The sequence below is a fragment of the Falco cherrug genome, chromosome 2 (genome assembly GCF_023634085.1).
Source record: "Falco cherrug isolate bFalChe1 chromosome 2, bFalChe1.pri, whole genome shotgun sequence".
NCBI classification, from domain to species: domain Eukaryota; kingdom Metazoa; phylum Chordata; class Aves; order Falconiformes; family Falconidae; genus Falco; species Falco cherrug.
In genome coordinates this window covers 806,857-831,665 of record NC_073698.1, presented here as the reverse complement: position 1 = coordinate 831,665, position 24,809 = coordinate 806,857, and the positions used below count along the sequence as shown (strand labels likewise).

General features: G+C 46.9%; 1 pseudogene; it reads left to right on the top strand.

Moving 5' to 3' along the window:
• Positions 1-241: 241 nt before the first annotated feature.
• On the top strand, positions 242-24,809 carry LOC102055797 (disintegrin and metalloproteinase domain-containing protein 20-like; annotated as a pseudogene).

Below are 24,809 nucleotides of genomic sequence, written 5' to 3'. Positions count from 1 at the left end.
GCTTTGTCTCCTCTGCTGGGGATCACTGAAGGGCTCCCAAAGGGCTGATCTCTCCCTGCATTTTTTGTCTTCCCTCCACATACCAGTACATTGCCTCTGCTTTGCATCCATGCCCTCAACATCATTTCTTTAAGAACCCACCAGCCTTCAGCTGAGAAGGTGACCCAGGTAGCTGGGAGCCTCCATCCCAGGTGAAGCCACACGCATCTGGGTGGCACGTCCAGGAGAGGAGCCTCATGCCATGGGCAGGAGGTGGGCTGAGCCTGGCCATGACCCCCCAGCCCAGCGCCATGCCCCTGGGGGAAGGAGAGACGGCAAGCTTGTGTGATGCAGCAGTTCCCATTTAAATGCTCTGATGGGAAGAATGAAAATTTCAGCTTTAACAGACCCCTGATTTCTGGAATTCGGTTCTGTGCTGCTGCGAAAGGCGCAGGCAGAGGGGCAGGGAGGTCTGGATGCTAGCAGAAGGACAGAGGAGAGCCCAGGTGGTAGGTGGAGGTGGGACAGGGCAGGATGGGAGAGGATGGGTGGCAGGTGGGGGAGGGATGGTGGCAGTTGGAAGTGGGACCGGGCTGCTGGGAGATGGTGGAATAGGACCAGGTGGTAGTATGAGGAGGGGTGGGAAATGGCATGGGATGGGATTAGATGGGATGGGATGGGTGGCAGTGGGAGAACGGTTGGGGTGGGATGGTATGGAAGGGAATGGCATGAGATAGGTGGCAGCTGGAGAAGGGAAGGGAAGGGGGAAGGAGAGGAGGGATGACAGGTAGAAGAGTGTTGGGTTGGTGGGGGGTGGCAGTTGGAAAATGACAGGGCAGGGCTGGGTGGCAGCAGGGTGAGGACCTGGGTGGGAAGGACAGGTTCAGGTTGGGGCAGGACATAGAGACCCCCAGTGCCAGTTGGTGGTGCAGGTGTGGAACTGGGTAAGTCCAAGAGCAGAGTCTTGGGCAAAGCTCAGGGCTGGAGAGTCTGGTGGCAGTTGCAGGGGGTCAACAAGGGGCTGAGAAAGATGGGGAGCGGAGCTGGGCAGCTGCTGGGAGGGATGGGATGGGGCCACAGCTAGGCGAGATGGTGGGGATGGAAGGAAACAGGGTGACAACCCCCTGGGGTGGGCTGAGGCCGGGGGAGGTTGAGGTTGAGGCTGTGCTAATAGAGTCTCCACAGGACTGGCCTGGCCTGGAGGGCCACAGCGATGGGGACAGGGTGTGTGCACCCTCAAAGAGCATGTGGCTCACAGCACTGCTCTTGCTTCTCTGCCCAGGTGAGGGGCAGGGAGATAGGAATATGGAGCAGGGCTGGGGTTCCCCAAAGGGCAGGGTGGAGGCAGGTGGGATGGGAAGCGAGTAGGGGGATGTGCAAGGCATGCGTGGGGTGACAGGGGATGGGAGACATGCATGGGTGGACATGTGCTGGGGGATGCAGGCATGGGGACATGTGTGGAGGGACGTGGGGGGCAACAGGTGGAGGGATGTGGGATGGAGGATGCAGGGTGAGGACATGGGTTGGGGGATATGGGCTTGGGGACATTGGTGAGGGGATGGTAGAATGGGAGACAAGGGCAGGGGATGCAGTATGGGGACGAGCATGGAGGGACATAGGCTGGGGAAGGTGGGCCGGGGACATGAGTGGGGGGACGCATGCTGGGCTCAGCACCTTGTAATTAAAGAAGTAATCTCATTTGCCTCCTTTTTAAAAAATGTCCTCTGGAGTTTCTTGTATCCTAAGCTTCATTAGAAGCCAGCGTTAGCAGCAAAGAGCTGCTCAACCACCTCCTTTATACCTCTCATTGAAGATGGATGGACTTACAAAATATAAATGTACCAAATTTTTCAAACTTCCATTTAAAATCCTCCTTCTCACTCAGGAGTGGGAAATCCTTCATTGCCTGGTGTGATTAATGCCCTTTTCCCTTAAATGCAGAACCTCTTTGAAATTTTGCTGAAACATTTAGAATCATCTACTCCGAAGTCACAGTGCCCAGGCAGCTGGACACAGAGGATGGGACCTTCACAGAGGTCATTTGCTTTTTAGGAAATCTTTTTTCAACCATGGGTCTGGACCTTAGCCTCTTCAGGGGCTGTGGGTGGGTGCCAAAGGGAGAATGGGGCAAGGAGATGGCTCTGGCTTCCCAGCCAAAGTCAGCCTGTAAATAGCGTTTTCACTGTTGGATTAATTTCTGAAATTAATCAGTGCCTTGGCTGTTCCAGGGGGATATGTCCTATTCAATAACAGCAGAAGGACACCACCACATCATCCATCTCATGCAGGCAAAGCAATGCTCTTGCCCAGTTTTCCTTCCTCTGTTGTTTTTCGCACAGGGCCATGACAGGAACATCATGGACCCGCGCTGAGGATTTCTGCTTTGCTTTTCAGAAATTTGATAGCCAAGGACATCCCGGTTTTCATATACAGTGCAGAGGGAGACCTGATAACCGAGTTTCCATGTATTCAGGCAAGTTTAGACGTCTGTCAAGGATGCACCGACAGCCAGAACAAAATGACCCTTCTCTTCCTTGCAGGCTCATTCAAATATACCAGTGGATCTAAAGAAGGAATGGCTGTTTATACAAACATCCATCATTTGTTTAAAAAAAGAAGGAAGTTGCATAGAGACTGATAAAAAACATTTCAGGTTGGCCATCACACTTGATCTCCCTGTCAAATATTTAAAGTTTTAAACATAATTTCACTCCATCCAAAGAAAATCTGAGAAATCACAAAATACCTCCCTGAAAATTCATCATTATCCAATGATGAGCTCTCAGGCTCCTGCTTTGTCCCTGCTTACCTTCTGTGCCTTCACCTTTTCTTGCACGTGAAACACTCCTTTCGAAGTGGTAAAGGATGGAGTTGGGGAGGTTCTGTGTGTCCCCTTACTGATGCGGGGGTGGGGGACGACTGGAGCATGGGAGCTTTTCCCACAGCCTGAAGCCATGGTTGCACCTTGCAGGATGACTGATACTACAAGGGGTTGGTGGAAGGCTCCCCAGGATCTGTCATCTCCCTCAGCACATGCTTCAGAATCAGGTGGGGCTCTTCCCAGGGGACAGTTGGAGGTTCAGTATCAAATTAACTGGGATGGGGACTGATCTCCCTTGTTAAAGAAGATGCCCTCACTTCTGCGTGAGATGCTTTCTGCTGCATCTCCTTACTAAAATTCCACTCTTCAAACACAGCTGAGATTTTGTTTAGCATTACAGATTTTACAGCATCTCCAGTATAGATTTCAAGGGCAGATATTTCATAGAAACACAGTTTTTAATGAAATTTTTGTCCAAACAATGTGCTTTATAGTCTTCTGGCAGCCTGTAAGCAGGTAGCAGGTTTGACATGCCCAGGCAGTTCAAAGACTTCCTTCAAAAGGCAGCAAACTAAACAAGCACTTCTCGAGAAACTTCCCTCTTCAGGCGCACTTCGTGTCTGGGATGTATTTATTTCTGATACTGCAAGCTCTGAACGTGAGACAGACAGCGTACCCACACAGACATTAACAGTGTCCTGTAAACCGGACATCCCAAAATGCTGTGTTAAACTGGTGGTCACCCATAACCGTCACCAACACCCCTCCTGAAGTCCTTCCTGTAGAACTTAATGACTTTATAATATCAGTCAAAAGGAAAAGAACACCAGTGTAACCTCTCCCCTGAAGATTAAGAGAATATTGAAATGAACCATGCACAGCTCAGCAGACCTTTCCTTATCTATCTCTCTGCAACATTATCAAGCCCAAAACTTTGACCTTCTCCAGAAATACCTGGAAAGTCCTGGGGAGCACAAGCTGCTTTTTTTTCAAAAGAGACTGTCCTAACTTTGAAAACGGCTGATTTTACTTCGTACTATTTTCACTGGCTTTGGTGGAAGTTATCCAGCCTTCCATGCAGCCATCCATGATTTACAGCATCCAGCTGCCCACACTCTGCACTGGCGCCAGAGCCCCCACAGCAAGTCTTCACTTCCTTCACAGCCTGTGTGCAGGGGACTCGCAGGGTGGGAAACCAGCAGTTTTTTTCCCCATTAAAGACCTTCTTGGTAAATGCGCTAGCACAACTGCCTTAGTGAAGTCTTCTGGGTTTCCAGCTCAGTGCTTAATGAGGCCACGTTTTCCTATTATAAACAAACCAGTGATTACGAACATTTTAGGACTAGATAATTCAAACTCTGGCAAAACTAAAACCCACTGAGTCTCTCCTAGAAGACCAGGCATAAGACTGAGATTTGGTAGCCCCACCTGCACCTTCTTTCTCAAACAAGTACCCTAAAAGGTCTCTGAATTGAGGCTTTTGGGGATGCAAACTTACTGGCAGATGCAGCCTATTTAGCTGCAGTGTCTACATGAGGATAAACAGATCTTAAAAGACAGATGCTTCTTGGAAGAGCCATAGCGTAGAGGTTTTATTGCCTTCTCACTTTCATTTAATCTCTAGCGTTCATATGCAGCTTTGGTTTTTTCCCAAAGCTGCATGATTGCTCTCTCAAGGCTGTCTTATGGATCCTAAACCTTAGGCATGTCACTTTTTTTCTATAAAAGATCTTTTAGGTGAGCTTCTTGCACCTTCTCATAGGATCCCGTGAGAAGCAGTGGTATGAATGAGCTAAATGTTTCCGTATCCCCCCTTTCAAAAAACCCAACAAAAACATAAAATATGGGCTGATCCCAATAGCCCTGAACCCCAGAAGTGGCTCCTGAAGCTTCTACCTGCTGCGAGATGCACAGAGCTGCCCTACATCTCCAGCCACACCATGATGAGCGTCCTGTACCTTGTTTATTTTTGTATTTACTAAATAATTTAAGAAGTCATTTAGTTCACATTTCTTACTGACTGCTCTGTTTGAAAATTCGCAGTCGAGTTTTGCAAACTGGAGATCTGAGGTACAAAATCGAGCCTGTGGAGAATTACTTGACGTTTCAACACCTCATCTAACCAAAGGGCATTGGAAGGCAGCTCACGTTGGCTGTGCCAAGTGCCTGAAAAGCACAAGGACCACCTGCCCAAAGATGGAGAAGTTGCAAATGGGCATCATAAAGTCCTTGTTACTGAAGTAAGGACTCCCCATCCACTCGTGTTGATGTTGCACATTTGTGTGTATACGTACAGGTTATGTTAAATGCTGGGAGTGATCCCACCACAGGGAAAATTCCTTTTGTCTTCATAACAGGGAGTTTACACTGTAAAGCATCTGCAGGTTTGCAAGCAAACAGGATTTCTGTAGAGTGATGATGAGCAAAGGACCCTCACACGGTATGGAAACCAAACCTACAGCCATGCCTAAGCATCACACTGTGAAATGTAGACCCTATTTTTTTCTGGAGGAGTGTCAGGTAGCACTTTGACAGGTGAAATCATCCTGCTCTGGGTTTGCTTCTCTCTTGAGATCTCTTCCTGTTTGCCAGTTAAGCTCACAAACCCTGAAAAAAATATTCAGGTCTTAAAAATGCTGGTTGAAATGAAAGTGGAAGTAGCAAATAATTTTTTTAAGACAGCAATAAAGAGGGGAGTTGACTTGTCTGTCAGTTCCAGAGGTAAAAGCATCTGAAGGCTTCAATAAACAAATCTGAAATTATTAATTATTTTTAAAGACAGTTAGATAACGTTTCCAAATAAGCTGTGATCAGAAGCTATAGAAGCAATGACTTTCTGTTATAGATAATCTATTGAAAATTCAGTTTTTTACTGCCTGACTCCAGAAATGAAAGTTGTAGACTCGTGGCCCAGGGGTCTGTTCTTCCCTCCAGACCCTCTTCTCATCAGGTTTCCCAGCCAAATAGCCTGGAAAGGAAACAGCTTGAGTGGGGAGGATGCACTCCTGGGATGTGGGTGTTACCAGCCGCTCGAACAGTCTTGAGCACCATCTCATAGGATCATAGGATGACCCAGGTTGGAAGGGACCACAGGAGGTCTCAAATTCAGCCTCCTCCTCCATGCAGGCTCAGCTCTGAGGTCAAACCAGGTTGCTCAGGGCTTTATCCAGTCGGATCTTGAAGACCTCCAAGGATGATGACCACACAAGCCCTTTAAGAAACTTCCTGCAATTGCTTGAATCTTCGTTATTAGTGTGTCAGAAATAGAAGCTCTGAGGATGTAATTCCCCTTTTCTAGAGAAATGTTTGAAGACCTTCCAGTGCTGTCTGTGCTGCCTTTCCCTTACCTCCAGAGGGAACTGGAGGTGCAAGTCCTTGGGGCCATGGCTGGGTGCCTCTCTCCCAGCAGTCAGTTTTGCTGAAATTTTGTGAGCACTGAGGAAGGCGGAAGGTTACATCACCTGTCTTTCTGATGTGACTCCTGATCTTACACCCGATTTGTTTGCTTTTCTTCTCCCTCATTGAGCAGCAGAATCATTTCAAGTGTCATCACTTCATTGCCCTCCTCTGATGGAGTTGTCTGCAAACCTGCCAGCACACCGAGGTAACCACAGGCTGCAGGGACTGGTCTTGAACAGTTTCTGCTCCAGGTCTGGCTCTCTTGGGATTTCATTTAATGCACCTGTAGGACTTGGAAATAAAGATCAACAACTGCTCTCTCTCTGTCTTTAGACAGTATTCACCTTATCGTAAGCAAATCTAAACTCTGCTGCCCCAGTTTGCTTAAATTGCACCAAATAAAAATCTTTAGCAATATCAAAATGCACACATCTGCTGGTTCTTTTCTGTTCAGAAACACAGTTTCCGTGTTTTCAAAGGAAATCAGTTTGTTCTGACATCATTTGATATTGAGATATTACTGATGTGGTGTTTTCAGAAACACCTTTTGTTAGAAAAATAGTTTATTTGCTTTGATTTGTGAATGCTTTTAAAGCCTGTAAGGACTTTTGTCATTGCCGTTCCTACTTTCAGAAGAGCTGAGATAAATGTGTTATTTTGTACCTATGAGTCTGGATTATTTATAGTGACAGCCTGGCCTATGCCAGTGCACTATGATTGAATTTGGTGGAAGAAATAAAGAGTGACATTCAGAGATGCTGCCTCCTGATAATAGTATGAAGTGTTCAGATGAAAGAATTACTTATCAGCTCCCATGGTGGAAATGTAGTTTTATAAATTGCTACAATTTCACTGAATTTCCTGAGAAGCTGCCAAGGAAAGAGGATAATTTGGAATAATAATAAAGTGGTATTTGTTCAACAAAGAGAGGTGAGTGCCCATGCTTAAAGCGACTTAAGCAATAGTATTTTTTTAGGCACATACACTTCTGGAACAGCCAAACCATTTAGAACCATTGCCCTTCTGAGAGACAGCAACTCCTCCTCTCTGCTATCACCAAAACGTAAGGGAACTACTCAAGAGAAATGCTAATGTGTCTTCCTCATTCCCATCTCGGCCAGCGCCAAAGCTACCACCCAGGCTTTTGTAGGGTCATCTTTTTCTCCTCCTTACTTGACCAAGTTCACAGGTCTTCGATGCCCTTATGGTCTCACTGAATGCTCACCCCATATCAGAGATGGGACGATGCTGTCACTGAGCAATAACATGCTCAGAGGAGAATAATAAACCCCCAGCTTGCCCATTAACCAATTGCTACTAGCAATTAACATGCTGGATGTACAAAATGTAGATGTCAATGAGCTTGACCCAGCCCAACACTGGGCAGGTCTTAACTATGGAGCTGCCCATGCACAGGTAAATGTGCAAAGGGCAGCAGAAAGAAATGCTAAAAAACTTATTTCCAGAGGCTGCTGGATCTCAGGCGCAGTGTGTGGTGCCTCTCACCAGTTGTGCCTATCGATGGGCACGCTCCCATTTGCTGTATTACACAGGTGTGCTGGGCAAAATGAAGAAAAACTAAGAACTATTTTTGTGGGTTTCATATGGCTTAAACAACCTCACTTCAGGACCAGTTTTTATCTGCAGTTATCTGTTTATCCTCCTCCAAGTACTGAGCTGCTTGATGCAGGCAGCTTCTGTTGACCCCACTCAATTGTCGCTTTGACGTTGTTTTTTTGGTGCCAAATTTAATGATTAAAAAATGGCCTGAGTGCATGCAAAAGTCTGCAGCTCATAGTGAGCTGATTTAACACAAGCAATGCCAGGTAATCCCCCTGCTACCAAGAAAATCCCACCTACAACTGTGTTCTGTCTCTGAATCTCTCTGCTGTCGTCTTAATTACTTGTTACACTCTTTATTCCTTCTCTAAATGCATAATTACTCCGTGTTCTCCTACTTAGGGGAGATTTTGTATTAGTTTGAGTAACACCACTTTTGGTATTTGTGATACAGTGTAAGCTTTAAAGCTCCTGAACATACCTCAACAACCGCCATGCCATTTGTTCACCTCCAGGAGGTTCCTGGTCTCCAGATCCTGTCTGTGCCCACCAGATACTTGGAGCTGGCTCTAATCACAAAGAGCTGCTAAGCATCAGAAATTATTGCCACGGTACAGCTATTGTGTTATATTGAAGGCAGTCCTAGATGTTCAGCACTGTAACGTAGCTCTTCTCCCCTTTCAGTTTAAAGTAAACAGCTACAATGAAACCCTGAAGCTACATCTGTTAATTCCCATAAGAACACAGTGAGTTTTAATGATGAGTTCAGATCACCGCTCTGCTCCGTCAGCTGTCTAACCCACTCCCTTGGGAAAGAGAGGAATGATTTGTGCCTGACTGCAGCTACTCTACCAGGATGATGTGTTCCTCAACGCTATAAAACCCACTTTAACTGTTAAAAAATTGCTTCAAATATAAGCAAAGTCAGTTTACAGAGGATTTTTGAAATCATCCCTTTAAAACACTCAATTGGGAATATGCATTATTGTTACTAAGTGCTTTCTGGTAGCTCACTACAGCCTCCCTGTTCTCTTAACCTCCTTCTTCCTCCAAAACAGCACGAATTTTAAAACAGCACACGGGTTTTCATCTTCTGCTGCTTCTGCGTGAACACACTGACAGGGCACCAGTGCATCAGCTACAAAGCACTCAAAAATTAGCTACATGGAGAGCTCCCTTAAATTACTATAATGCACAAAAGCAAACGCATGCTCATATCTTTCCGCTTTAGCAAGAAACTTGCTTTGCACGAGTATCTGGAGGCAAGCGTGGTGTCCAGGGTTGCTGCACACCCCATGGGCTGCAGGGGATGCCAGCTCTTGTCTTCCAGGTGTACAAGCCCATGAAGCTGCAGATCATTGTCAGTGTGGTAGAGACGTGGACCAGGACGGACCAGGTGACGTCTGCCCTGGGTGCTGCAGGTCTTTGCAGAGTTGTGTCAGAGGGATGCTGTCGGTCGCATTAATTACGATCACATCCAATTACTGCTGTATGAGGCCTGCGTTTTAATCACTCAGCTCATGTGCCAGCTATGGGGAGATAAGCAGGGAGCAAGACTATTTTCATCTCTTTCTTCTAATTTTTGCATATATATGCTGCTAAGTCTTTTGTCCTGGTGATATCTCGTGGAAAAAAATGTAACGGCTTAATCAGTCCATGTTCTAATCAGCACATATTTGTCATGTAAATTGATACAAGAACTCTCTTTTCCCTTTCACTCTCCTCTTTTGTATTTTTTCCACACACGTACACACAGAGTGTACAGCTCATTTCTAATTTTTATACACTTGTAACTGAATTATTTTAATCTCATTTTCAGTTTTTACTCATTTTTATATATAAAGCCACTCATTTTTAGATAAAATAATTCATTGTTATATGGTTTGCAACTCAATATTTCAATTAAACCCTTTTGCTAGGACAAGGGAGTTAGCAAGGTCTTTAATCACTTATTTCATTCAATTGCTTTTTAAGACCTAGCACCTTGTTTCTGTTTTGTCTGTTCCTTTCTCCTTCATTTTGGGGAAAAGAAACCTTCTGCATAGTCAAATAAGTATCTCAAAATATATTCAATATTTCTTTTTTCAAATTCAATCTATCACCTTACCAGTTTTTGGATTTTTTTTAATAATGAGGTTGTACTGAAATAGCCTATGGGTCATTCTTCCCTTTTAAGTAGGGAGGAGGCCAATGAGCTTATAAACCGCAGCTCTGCCTCCTTAATACCCCCACCAGCACGATGCATCACTGGTGCTTGCACGCTTGACCTGCGGGTACCAGCCTGGCTGCATATGGGGCTGCCATAGGAGAAACAGGTGGTGCTGGGCTTTTCTTCAACAAAGGAGTGCCTTGTTACCCAAAACCATTATTTTCCAGCTGCAATTCAGTGAACGTATCCCATTACTGAGAGAAAGTTGTTCCGCATTTCTTTAATGTTCACATTTTCCAGCTGCAGTGGCCAGCACTACAAGGAACAGGGGTTTGCCTGGAAAGGGACAATGTGCCAGAAGAACTCCATGGGTGTCGTCTTGGTAAGGAGAGTCCTCGCAGGTTTGCATTGACTGAAAGGAAAAATAAACCTTTTATGTCCACAGTGAACCTTGGCAGTTCATTCTACGTAACTCCAGGGCTCAGGCTTTCACCAATTAGCAGGTACACTGGGCATCTAAGGGAGGTGATGCTGTTCCTGGGTTTGCCGTTTCTTAAAGTAGATGGGATGGTGAAGGAACAGTTCTTCAGTGCTTTCCCCAACTCTTTAGGCATCCTTTAGTTTCCTTAATTGGTTGTTTGCCAGTGCAAGTCCTCAGCCAGCACAAATTTCACAATTACTGAGCAAAGCGTTGAAAGTCTGTGTCTGAAGTTCTCCACATCAACACACCCCAATCTGAGAAATGTGGCCCTGCGGTTTATCTTTCTGCCTGCAGTTCCCTGGCCATGACACCACCAGCGACGTGATGATGCTCGCCCATGAGACAGGCCACAGCTTAGGCTAAAGTCACTGAAACAGAACAAAGTCTTAAAATAAAAAGATTAGTCAGGATGAGTTTGGTACAATGCTCTGGGTGATGCTCTGTTTGTGTTGAGAAAGGAATGTACTCTGAATAATCAGAAAAGATAAGGTGGGCACCTGAAGGAGAGAAGGAGACCATCGAGTCAGGAAATCGCTGAACAAAGAAAATTGAAAGGTCTACCCCACCTAGATCCCACCTATTGTGAATGGAATGATTAGGTGTCAAAATCAAATGAGTATGTATGTAAAGATGTTGTGTAACCTCTCACGAAAACTGTATAAATTACCCGACTTTTCACTGAAAATTTTGGAGCTAGTTTGTCCCATGCAAATCAGCTAGCTCCCCAATGTTTCACGAAATAAATACCTTTGCTGCTTAAGACAAAATTTGTTTCCGAGCAGTTACTCTGTGCCATTTTGGCATCATCATGATGATGCAAAACAATTTCACAACAAATTCTGCAACTGCAACTGCACCCACAGAAGGTGCATCATGTGAACATCCCCAGGGTAAGTGAAGCTTGGCTTTCCCTGGGTCACTGAGGGTGAGATTTGGGTCGTTACCTTCAGTGGTCCACCTCCAGGTGACCACTGTGTTTCTGTTTCTGTAGGTGGATGCACATGCCCATTCCTCCAAAGCATTTTTTAATCTTCCAAACTTGGCAGAGGAATGACCATCTAAGTTGCCCCTGCTTCGTGCAGGTAATTGGACTAGGGCCTTCCAGACCTCCCTTCCAACCTGAATTACTCTGCAATGCTTTATCAAGTGAAAATAGTTCTTTAAATAAGACAAGAGACACCAGTACTCCCTGAGAGACAAACCCACAGAAAACTTGTCTTCCTTGGATCTTCCACTGGTCACAAAATATTTATCTTCCATCTGTTTTTTCCAAGTGCTGCTTGGTTTTGTCTTCTAAATAGCAGGAGCTGCTCCTCATACCTACTCTCTAGATATAAGACCATCATGAAGAAAAATAATTGCACTACTTAATTAATGTCTCCTGAAACCTGTGAAGAATATTTGGTAGACGTGAGCTTCTGTTGTTTTAGCATCAAAGAAACCATACAATATCGCAAGAGCATTCTTGCAATGGTCAGTGTACTGCTGATAACACAATGTCTTTAAAAATTACTCATTCCTCTCAGCTCTAGAGCTCTGCCCAACACACAGTGAACTTCAGCAGGCAGTGAATGTTGATTCATCACAGATTTGCTTGCTTCTGTCACCAAAACTGGGAATCAAACTTCATCACACCAGCGCAGCATTAAGAAGCAGGCGCTCCTTTATTTGCAGCGCTGGGTGCTCGGTGGCATCTCCACACATCAAGCACACCTGTGTAAATTTTACCGTTACATTTATACACAAAATTACAAAGTCGTACACTCCCAATTAAATGATTGGTTAGACATTTGCATATAATTGTAATATTTGCTGTGTCATCCTTTTCTGTTACTACGCTTGCGCAGGGGAAGGGTCTTCACCTAGGCAAGGGTCTTCTTGACCTGTGGGTGCAATTTTTAGTGTTATAATGAAGGGAGTTCACTTCAGGACACCTTAAAATTTAGTTTTGTTGCCAGATTGGAAGGCTGGATATCGGCCCTGCCAAGCTGCCCAATAACTCATCCTGTAACAATAGAACCTGGGTGCTCTGGTTGTGGTCTAGAGAGTAAAGACTAAGGGTATTATGGTCTATAGCACGGGGACTTCAAGTAACAGTCTCGGATAACAAGCAGTACAGCGATTCATACGTCATTGGTTTGTAAGTGCTAATATAATTCTAACACGGAGGTTAACTCCTTAAAATCAAAATGCTCTTATAACTAACTGTTACATAAACACAAAATATAGAAGTTTCCTGTATTTCGCAGTATATCTGGTCTGAGAAGATGCATAAACCTAACTGGAAACTGCTCATGCTTATGTAGAAAAGAAATAGTTTAGAAACACTGAAATTATCTCAGACAAAAAACATCAGCAGGAGCAGCACAGTGAGGGTGTAAGGACAGAACTGACAAACCTAGCACAAGCATTGGTGTCATGGACCAAACATCCAACCATCACAAGCCCTGCTGAAAGGAAAGAGATTTTAAAATCTCATTTACATTCCTGCTGATTTTGAGCTTTTGGAGAAAATCCAGCAACACTGTATTTGTAGAGGCATTTCAGATTCAACTTGAAATGCAGAAATAAAACCACAAGTTTCTCTTCTGGAATATCAGCAGTCACCATTTGCAGTGTCAATTTCTGTAAGACAGCAAGGACTTTAGTCCCTTATACCTTCCTCCAGTCCTTATTCTGTCTGACTTTTTGCAAATTCAAGTTGGTGTTCTTCATCTTATACACTTTTGGGGCATTCCCTAAGATTTTGCCACGTGGCTTTCAGTAATATGGGCCATCCCCTCAGGAAAAACCATTCAAAACTCATTTTGTGGGCTTTTCTTTACAATTTCAGCCAGCAGAAAAAATCTGCAGAGAAGTTAGGAGCATATGTGATCTCCCCAAGTACTGAGATTGCTCTTCAGGGACTTGCCCCATGGATGTATTTAAGCAAGATGGGACCCCATGCAGTGACAAGAACCACTGCTACAAGCACTGCCACAGCCACGAGGCACAATGCGAAGCTTTATTTGGCAGAGGCAAGATGTTTCAACCTAGGAACTGCCAGACCATCTCATGTGGAATTAGCCCTCATCTTCAGATAACACTGCATCTCCTGGCTCCTCCCTTCTCCCTGTCCCCTGCTTTGAAAAAGTCTGTTTTCTCTGCACTGAAAGGTCACTCTTTAAAAGGCAAGCAGGCTTAGAGGGATGGGCCAGCTACTTAAGAATATAAGTATTTGCATAAAGAATACTGCAGAATACTTTTTAAACACCCTGTGATTTTACAACAATACCTATATAAATATACATATAGCAACGTATATGTAAAATACAGTATTGGACTTAATGATCTTAAGGGACCTTTCCGACCAGAATGGTTCTATGATTCTGTATATTTACAACAGTTAGGGTAACAGAAAAGGGCTTTTCTCAAGCAGTAGTCATGGCAGTGCTGTTTAGGAACACCCCATGCCTAGTGTGTGATGGGAACAGCAGATGTGGCCACCCTCGCGCATTTGGCAGTAAGAGGGTCCCACAAAGATGTGCCGGAGACAGTCATTGAGGTCACTTCTGCGTCTTTGAAAGTGACCACAACCTATAATTCGTGCATCTAAATTTCCCCCAGTTCAAACTGGAAGCATGCATGTGATTTCTGTGAACACCTGCCCACATCCTCTCTCAGACTACTTCAATTCTGTAGGAAGTAACGAAGCTTCCCCAGCGCACGTGTCCCGAAGCTGCGGCAAAGCAGATCTGTTCTGCACTCCCTCCCTGGTGACAGCAGCGATGCCACCACCATCTGAGTCCCAGGTTTCTCCATGAGCATACACAAGTGTTCTGTAAGTAAAACCACAGTTCCTCTGTGATCTACCACATTCACATGAAGTTTGGACTTTCTGGGAATCCCTGCACATGAAGACAGTAGTATTTCCCACGAAAGGCATTGCTGGGACAGGCAAGAATATTGATAAGGCAGAATATTTTTGTCATCATGTTGACAAAGGAATTGCCACGTAAGCATTTTGATGATGTTAAAGCGGTGACCAGTGATCTCAGCCACCTCTGCAGGACAGCTGCGGAGTCTGGCTGTTGGTTTTACTTTGAGAACATTCTGGATGTTTGAAAACCTGTAAAAACACATGATGGGAGTCCTGCATTGACCACAGGTTCTCCACATTTTCCCTCAGTACTCTGTTACTCTTACACAACACTTTGTCAACATGAAAGTGTTTTGGAAAAACAGGGAGTCCCCTGGGTTAGAGATGGTTCTGCCTTACTGAAATCCAGATGTCTGAGCTGCTTCTGACATCTAATAGGAATTAGTGTTGCTAATACTGAATATAATGGTGGTGATTCTGGTTTCACAGTAAATGTTAAGATATAATGACCTGTGTCACATAGCAAGTTAGACTTAAAGAAAAAGAGAAAGAAAAAAAAAAACAGGTTTGGGAAAGATTTTAGGCTTTTAATCCAATTTTATGCTCCATATTATTCTGTACAAATGACCATTCTGATCATTGGTTGATCTCTTGGTGGCAAATCTGTTCATTGAGCCACTTTGTTCTTACACTGATTTTCCTGGTCCAAAAGAAGACCAGAACCAAAAGAACAGGGGGACAAAAAAATGTCCATAAAACATGGCAGGTCAAATGCAAGCCATGGCCAACTAGAAGAAAACGACACAAAAACCACTGAGGGGGTTACGGGGGAGCAATTGTCCCTGCCTCTCCATGAACGTCTCCTTTTGCTCTGCAGCCACCCCCCGTGCCCCGCTGAGCTGCCTCAGTGAGGGGAATGTTCAAGGCAACCAATATGGGAACTGTGGCTGGAACCGGACGTACTACACTAAATATCTGGAAGAGTAAGTGCTGGTTACTCGTGGTTACTGGTGTCCCAGAACACTGTTTCCAAGGGAGTTACAGCTTTAGCATTTTTTGGTCGGGATTAGGCACAACAAGAGAGGCAAAAGCAAAAACGGTGTCAGGAAAAGGAGTGCAGCTTTTTGTACGACTTGGAGGCTCTGCTAGGCTTTTCTGGTTGGTTTTCATAGAGGAAGGAATGATGTGCAAGCATTCCCCTACAGTCAAAGTAGGGGAAAAAAGTGCATGGCAACAGGAGGAATTTGAGGGAGCATTTCTTCAAAATGGGTTTTTCCTGTATTTTACTTTCAACCCATAAAGTTAAGCGAGGATGGGGATTTTTTTACAGGATCTTCCAGGTTCTTCTTCTTTGCTTGTCCGGAACAGCCTTAAATCTTATCTCCCATGATCAACAGAAGTTCAGAGCACGACACTTTCCAGTTTTCCTGCAGTAAGGGGTCATCCCATCACCAGGCAAGGGCTGGGGTTTCCTATTCAGTTTGAGAACAGGTTCTCTAACCCTTTTTCTCCTTTAGCATTATTTCTTTTCATGTTGCTGCCATGCACAGCAGCCGTCAGGCAGTACATCTTGACAGACATCCCTAGATAGGACCTTGCTGTAGAGTGCAGTCCCTCAACCTTTGAACTCATCGCTCCCCAAGCCCTCCTCTGTGGACCTGTCCTGAAAGCAGGACCTGCCGAGAATGACCCACATCTAAGTGCAGATGTGGACAATCATTCAAAGGAAGGAGACTGTTTACCAGCACCTTGGAGATTTGCAGTCCATATGCACATTAACATTCACTCAAAAATATGAAGTTGCTAGCACCTAACATTTTTTCATGCTTTCGCTTTGGCACCACCAAGGAGGGGGACATTGCTGTCATTAGAGGAGACACTAGGATGCAAATTCAGAATCTGAGATAATTTCCTATTTTCCTGCTGAGCACTACACAGGCAGCACCTGAGCTTCACTGTTGCCGCCTCTGGGCAGAGATGAGTTTCTGAATAACTACATCCAATTCTTCCTGGCATAAACAGCGGTATTTTTCAGGCAGTGTATAAAATTGGAAACACACATGAAAAGTGAGGGTCAAAAAGGCAAATGGCAATATCTCTGCAGCTTCTAGAGGGATACCCAAAGGGCTGTGCATATGAACCCAAGGCACTGTCGCCAACCGGCATAGGAGAGTCTGTGGCAGTACACAAGGTCTTAACCTCAGGAAAGGGATGGTTGGATGCAAACTGCCTAAAAGGATTGATCCTGGAACAGCTGGAACCTATGACTGTGCCCAGGGCTGCTCCAAGTACATGAGCTGAAACAGGCCAAATTTGTACCTGGTTGTGTACCAGCACCGTGGATCACCACACCCTCAGATGTCTCTACAAACCTCACAGCAGTCTGTCTATCCCAGGAGTGTTTCGTGAGGAAGAGTGCAGTGTGCTAACATTAAAAGAGTACCAGTCAGACAAGACAGCGAGGCTGTCAGCCTTGAGGCAGACCTCCTGAACGATCAGCTCTGCTGGGGACTCCAGTTTCACCTGGCTTCAGACGTTCCCGGCAAGGGATCAGTGAAAGACGGCACATCATGCAGTAGAAACAAGGCACCCTTAGAAAGCTAGCAAGGTATATGAATAGTATTAGGACACAGACTGAATGGAAGGATTATGTTCCTAAGGAGATGTTCTTGATCTCTGATACAAACCCCAGAGTACCTTCTGTTAAGGCCTCCTTTAGCAGCTGAAAAATAGCAACATCTTGTATTGGTTTTCTGGTTTTTCCCTCAGACTGAGTGGCTAACACGATAGCTATGTTTTGGTAGGGTTTTTTTCCATTAGAAGGGAAAAGTAGATTGCACTCTTCTTGTGAAGCTACTAAGAAAATTCAAAGTTTACTTTTTACACACACAAAAGAACTTGAATTGTTGTTCCAAGAAGAAGACTCACTTCTTCCCTTTGACCCACACAGAAGACCGAATTCCTGTCAAGCTGGTGACATACTAAAGGATGAGCTTCCTGCTATTACATGGCTGGGAAAATATTTCTAAGAAAAACAGAGGTGCTGAGTTCCACCAAAAGGGAAGGAGCTGCTCAGTGTTGGCTTCAGTAGAGTTCTCCTTTTAGGACACATGAGTTTCACACCACCAAATGCAAACATTAATTAAAAAAAAAAAAAAAAAAAACAAAAAAACAAAAAAACCCAACACTTGCAAGGCAAAAAGTTGAAAATATATCTCCTTCATTCTCCTTCTGCACAGAGAAGATGCGCTCATGTCTCCTAGAGCTAGGAAGATGCTCCAAGTTACTCACTGCACAAACAAAACAGCTTCTGGAGTTCCAAGGTCTTGTTCACATCATGGACTGGATAGGACAAGACTGGAGTTCCTGAGCCACAAGCTGCTGGGAGCTGGAAAGCACACTGGGGAAATAGGGTTGCATTTATGTACAAAGATCAGGATGGCTGTGCAGGGTTAGTCCAAGAGTGGATCCAGCCCAGAATCCTCCACCAGTCTCGGGCAGGTACCTAGGAAAGGGTATGAACAGAGCAGTCTCCTGAGGTAGAAGTAGGGTTTGTGCATTTTGTAACACTCAACAGGTTAGTTCAGTCTCCCATTTGCTTGGTCTTGAACCTGGAACCTGAGTTTTTCATTCTGTGCTCCCCTACTGCTTGTTTGGAGAAAGGAAAGTCTTGAATTAAATTAAATGAATGACTGAAGAGACTTGGCCCACTGTTTCTCACTGCTTTTATCCCTGTTGACCAGTCAGTGCCCTTTCCTAGTATATGTCATTTTACCATTTCACTAATACAAACCTGCCTCTTTCTGCAGATACGTGTAAACAGGACATGCATCAGCACAGCTTTCCCCAACAATGATAATAGGGAGAAAAAATGCAATGGCAGAGGGGTAAGTGAAAAACATCCAAGTATGCTTTGAACAGCAGAGTATATACAAAGTGTAAATTTGCCTCTCAAAAGCAGTAGTAGAAGTCGAGAATAATTCCTGCTTCAGCAGCACAGAGGTGATTTTGGTTTTCACCCATGACTGTCCTCCCAGATTCTGCTCTGGCCATCCACAGCTCTTCATATCAGTGTTTGTTGGTTACTTTTACCATTTTTTTTCTTTATTCCCTCAAATACTGTGAAAACCAAGTTCCACACCATAACACTTCATCCTTCATTGCATCTGTCAGTGCTACTGAATTTAAATTAGGTGGAGCTGGAGAGATCTTCTAAAAAATGCATGCTTAGTTCTGTAACTTTGCTTTCCTTACAAATACCACAGAAATGGCAATATTGGCTGCTCTTAGTCTTACGTAAAACCTACATATCAGACATTAATACTGGTAGAATTATTTCACATGTGGATTTTTTTTTCTTTTTGTGACATCATTTATGAGGTATCTGCTTCTTTCCAGACAGATATTGTTGTAGAAGAGCAGAAGATCTGCCTGGGTGTTAGTGTGGATGGATGCTAAGGGAGAATAGTGGAAAGATTTGCCATCATCTGTCCTTTATCTGCAATATCACTGAGGACCAGTAAGAAAAGTACTCCCTCAACCAGTAACTGGGAAGGTCTGAGGTCTGCTTTTCTCCTGCTCTGTCACCAGCTTTAGGTGGCTCAGTCCATCATAAGTTATGTTCTTGGCAACAGTGTTCTCAAAGTACTTGGAATAATCACGTCTTTTTCTTGTCTCCAGAGAGAAAGGCTATAACCCAAAACCCACACACTTTTGTTGAGAAGCTGTTCTCCAGACTAAACACACATCCATGAAAATCAATAATTTTTGCTCTGTGTGGTTTGGGCTGCACAAATAAGTGAAGAAATCTAGCCTCAACCCTGTCTCCCAGGAAGAGAGAAAAAAAGTTGCTTGAAGCAGAGCAGCTGTGTTTGGGTGGGAAACTCTCACTGCCTACATGGGCAGGCAGGTGTGAGACGTGGGGGAGCAGAGCTACAGGTCCATACTACCAAATGATAACACAAACCTGGACTAATGGCATATGATAAGAAATCGGCCGATGAGCATCTAAAGACTCACCTCTGCATCACCTCATCATGTGCCTCTGAGAGAGGCTGGCCCCAGACCCGCACTGCAGCACGACCCAAAACCAGGGCGGCAGCCCCAGGGGAGCTCTCCCCTCTGCTGCCGCGCCACAGTGAGGATCCTCGGGATGTTGGGCAGCCCTCTGTATTGGGTTTGTGTGGCAAGGTTTGGGTAGCGGGGGGGCTACAGGCATGGCTTCTGCAAGAAGATGCCAGAAGCTTCCCCAACATCCAATGGAGCCCACGCCAGCTGGCTCCCAGACAGACCCACCGCCAGCCAAGGCCAAGCCCACCAGCAACAGTGACAGCATCTCCAGGGTAACATAGTCAAGAAAGGGGAAAAACCCAGGGTAACAGCAACTGCAGCTGGAGAGAGGGGTGAGACTGTGTGAGAGGCAGAGCCCTGCAGCCCCCCCAGGGCAGGAGGGGCGGGGGGGCTCCAGGCGCCGGAGCAGAGATTCCTGGCAGCCCGTGCTGGAGCCCCCGGCCAGGCAGGCTGTGCCCCCAGCCCGTGCTGGAGCCCCCGGCCAGGCAGGCTGTGCCCCCAGCCCATGGAGCCCCCGGCCAGGCAGGCTGTGCCCCCAGCCCGTGCTGGAGCCCCCGGCCAGGCAGGCTGTGCCCCCAGCCCATGGAGCCCCCGGCCAGGCAGGCTGTGCCCCCAGCCCGTGCTGGAGCCCCCGGCCAGGCAGGCTGTGCCCCCAGCCCATGGAGCCCCTGGCCAGGCAGGCTGTGCCCCCAGCCCGTGCTGGAGCCCCCGGCCAGGCAGGCTGTGCCCCCAGCCCATGGAGCCCCCGGCCAGGCAGGCTGTGCCCCCAGCCCATGGAGCCCCCGGCCAGGCAGGCTGTGCCCCCAGCGGCTGTGCCCCCAGCCCGTGCTGGAGCCCCCGGCCAGGCAGGCTGTGCCCCCAGCCCATGGAGCCCCCGGCCAGGCAGGCTGTGCCCCCAGCCCATGGAGCCCCCGGCCAGGCAGGCTGTGCCCCCAGCCCATGGAGCCCCGGCCAGGCAGGCTGTGCCCCCAGCCCATGGAGCCCCGGCCAGGCAGGCTGTGCCCCCAGCCCATGGAGCCCCCGGCCAGGCAGGCTGTGCCCCCAGCCCGTGCTGGAGCCCCCGGCCAGGCAGGCTGTGCCCCCAGCCCATGGAGCCCCCGGCCAGGCAGGCTGTGCCCCCAGCCCGTGCTGGAGCCCCCGGCCAGGCAGGCTGTGCCCCCAGCCCATGGAGCCCCCGGCCAGGCAGGCTGTGCCCCCAGCCCATGGAGCCCCGGCCAGGCAGGCTGTGCCCCCAGCCCATGGAGCCCCCGGCCAGGCAGGCTGTGCCCCCAGCCCGTGCTGGAGCCCCCGGCCAGGCAGGCTGTGCCCCCAGCCCATGGAGCCCCGGCCAGGCAGGCTGTGCCCCCAGCCCATGGAGCCCCCGGCCAGGCAGGCTGTGCCCCCAGCCCATGGAGCCCCCGGCCAGGCAGGCTGTGCCCCCAGCCCATGGAGCCCCCGGCCAGGCAGGCTGTGCCCCCAGCCCGTGCTGGAGCCCCCGGGGGAGCAGACCCCCACCCGCAGCCCGGGGAGGATTCTACACCGGAGGGACCCACGCTGGGGCAGTGCGTGGAGGACTGTCTCCCGTGGGAGGGACCCCGCTGGAGAGAGGAAGAGTGTGAGGACCCTTCCCCTGAGGAGGAAGGAGCGGCAGAGACAGCGTGTGATGGACTGAGCGCAGCCCCCGTTCCCCGTCCCCCTGCGCCGCTGGCGGGGAGGAGGCAGAGAAGTTGGGAGTGAAGTTGAGCCTGGGAAGAAGGGAAGAGTGGGGGAAGGTGTTTTGAAGATTTGGGTTTATTTCTCATTATCCTGCTCTGATTTGATTGGAAATAAATTGACTTCCCCAAGTCGAGTCTGTTTTGCCCATGATAGTAATCGGTGAGTGATCTCTCCCTGCTCTTATCTCGACCCACGAGCCTTTCCTTGTATTTTCTCTCCCCTGCCCAGCTGAGGAGGGCAGCGGTGGAGCTTCTTGGTGGGCGCCTCACGTCCAGCCTGGGTCAGCCCACCGCACACTCACTGAACCCCATGAGAGGTTCAGCTGTTACAGACCATGAGTGAGAACCAAGGAACACAGGAGCTAAGTCATCCAGCCTGGAGAGGACAAATAAAAGTGCAAGCAAGGGAGTCACAGTCCTATCTTGAAGGAAAACTTGTAAATTTTGAAGCACATGATGGTGACAAATTCATTTTGGACACATTTGTGAAATATGTTGTCATGACAGAACGAACATTTACAAGAGCAGGGCAGGTCTGCAATTAATAAAGAGTACAAAAGTGCTTTCCAACTTTGAAATTAAAATGGCTTCAGAAATGCAAAAAGCACTCCTACTAAGTTGGAAAAAGACAACTATAACCATCTTTCACCTTCCATATGCTGTCATTTCTTCCCTGCTGTCTTTGTAGCATCTCTTCAACAGGACCATCACCTCAGCGATGGATCAGAAGGTCCCACTGCCCTCACTTCACCAACACAGCAGACACCTAATGATTGGTACAAGCCACACAGTCCATGACAGCCTGTGACCAGGGGCACCAGCCCATCACCTTCACACAAAATAGGTTGAACATTTCCACAGTAGCAGCTGAAGCGGAGCAACAAATTCATCTTAGGATACATTTCATCCAGCCTGTCCCTGCTGTGCCCACCAATGAACTGTACTAGCAGGCTGTTTCCCCAGAGAAATGCAGGGCCATCTCATGATTCCTGTATTTTTCATGCCATAAAATATGTGTTTTCTTTTAGGTGTGCAACAATAAGAGAAAGTGCCACTGTGATTTTGGATGGGCCCCTCCGGACTGCAAGCTGGAAGGATTTGGAGGCAGTGGACAGTGGACCACCTCCTTCTTTGCACAGTAAGCACGGTGGGGTGGGATTGCACTGCCTATCTTAGCTTTATTTTTTCTTTACATGTTCAGCACCTCTCCATCCATACTTTCAGATCGCTTTAGACTTTGCCCAGGCATCTCTTTATCCCTTGCTGTTTAGTCATGTCAGATTTTTTTTTCTCTTATCTTGCCTTCTTTTTTATCATTCCGGTTGTGCTTGCCTTGCCTGACTCTATCGGACTATTCTCAGGGCACCCACAGGAACTGCAGATCGATTCCATTAAGCACAGGGGCCACGCAGTCAGAACCACAGTTCAGTAAGGAGGTTGGTGAGGGGTGTTGTTTTGAGCTCATCAAAACCCTCTCAGGAGAATTTTCCTCTCCTCTTAACACAGATATCCAGCACAGCTCCAGTCCTGAGAGGACAAGGCATAAATAAATATGATCCTGGCACGTACCTCTGAGAGGTATACTTCTGCCTTCCTATACGTCACTTGTTCTAACTTGCTGATTAAGACATACCATGCTGTCACTCAGCAGTACTCCACAAACCCATCAGCACCTGACAGCTGACAGCCTTCAAGCTCTTCCCCGATCCTCTTTGCTCATTACTTCTGCTACTGAGGAAGAACTGTTAGATCTTTCAGCTGTTTAGTTGACCAGGCAAATGGCAAGTTGCTCAGGCAGTAACGGGCCCACTGGCGCTGCAGAAATAACTCTCTTGAGCAGATAACAGTTTGCGTGCCAAATCAGCTGTTCTTCAAGTATCCAGCCATTGTGGTATTTTACCTCTCTGCATGGAGGGGAAGGAACCCAAGCAGCAATGTTCTGCTGCTCTCAATTCATGGAGAAAGGCTGATGCCAAGTTTTAGGTTTCTACTAGGGTCTTCTTAGCGGTTGCTTGGGTGTGCTGTGAGAAGTCAACCCTTTTACACTTTCCCTATGAAAAACCTCTCGTACTTTATATATATCCATACAGTAACTACATGCTGAAGCCTCAGCTATTAACTGAAGTAGGTGTTCGACTCATGTTACTTTTCCTTCAGCGTTATATTTGGGTATTTCTTCATCTGTGATCAGGGAAGCACATGGGAAACGTTCCTGCTTGGTTTTTATGCCCTCAGACTCCTTACCATGCAGTCCCAAAGACTCCCCGTTTCGTAGCATCGCTTCTGCCTTCACACTGTATACCACAGAATCATTCAATGCCCGGGGTGGGAAGGGACCCCTGGAGCCCACCCAGCCCAACCCCCTGCTGAAGCAGCTCTCCCAGAGGAGGTTGCACAGAGCTGTGTCCAGGTGGGTTTTAATGCCTTCAGAGCAGGAGACCCCACAGCCTTTCTGGGCAGCCTGTCCCAGCACTGTCACCCTCACAGTAAAGAAATTTTCCTGTAGTAGAATGAAGCTGGGTTAAATTATCATTGATAATATACAGCTGTGGGTTGGCTTCAGCGGCAGTGGGTTGGCCGATGTAGATAAGGTGCAGCTGTGGCTGGTTAAGTGGTTGAGAGCCAATGAAGAGGGAGCAGCTGAGGAAGAAGGGAGAGAGGAAGAAGCAAGAGAAGAGAGAGTGGGCTGTTGATGAGGTGAGGAGAAGGCAGCAGAGAGACTGGTATGAAGAGTATGTTGGTATGAGATGGTAAAAGACCTTTTTGCAGCTTGATAGTTTGGAGAGTGCTGTGACATTTTTCCTCATATTCAAGTGGAAGTTCCTGTGTTGCATTTTATGCCCGTTGCCCCTTGTCCTGTCGCTGGGCACTGCTGAAAAGACCCTGGCCCCATCGTCTTGGCACCTGCCCTTAAGATATTTGTAGGCATTGATGAGGTCCCCTCACAGTCTTCTCCTGTCCAGCCTAAACAGGCCCAGCTCCCTCAGCTTTTCCTCCTAAAGGAGATGCTCCAGCCCCTCATCATCTTCGTAGCCCTCAAGGGGTTTTATTGTTTCTCAGACAGGAACACTGGTAGCTCCCGAGTAGGGAGTGGTGGAGGTGCCATGGAGACCCAGCCCAAGAGCAGAAGGGAGGGAGCGTGCAAGTGAGCATCTGCTCATTTGGGACTGTACACTCATGAATATCTGAATTTATACAGCAAACCACTGTTCCTACTAGTGTTTTGTCATGCCGGAAATGCCTGGTGTGCACAGAGCATAATGTTCTTTCTCTTTTCCAATCCAAGTGTTGAAAGCTTCAAGGAATATGGGAAAAGCTGCCAGAATGCTACTTTTCCTCTTCTTGATTTTGTACAGCAGAAAGGCCAAGAGAGTTGCCGTTGCTCAGTGGATCCAAAGGTAGGCAAAGCTCCACTATTCTTTACATCACCTGGCAAAACTGAGGCACATTTAATAGTTTCCAACTGAGATTCTCAGCATCCCTTTCCACAAGGAGCCTTGCTATGAGTTCACTGTGCAATGCCAGCCACCATTCTTGCAAATCAAGTTCCTCCTGCTTCAAAGACAACCTGCAGGGTAATGCAACGAAATGTGCTCCAGTCTGTGAAGGGGACTCTGTCACAGCAGCCTCTTATCCAGAAATAGCAGCTACAGCTTACAGTTTTCAATCCTTACTGGCATTTGGGTTTTTTTTTTAAGTTTTTCACAGAAATTTTGAAACAAAAGTTGTTGTCTAACTTCAGGATATTTTTTCATAAAATTCAGCTTTTTCTAAATGCCTCTTCCTTTTTTCTCCTT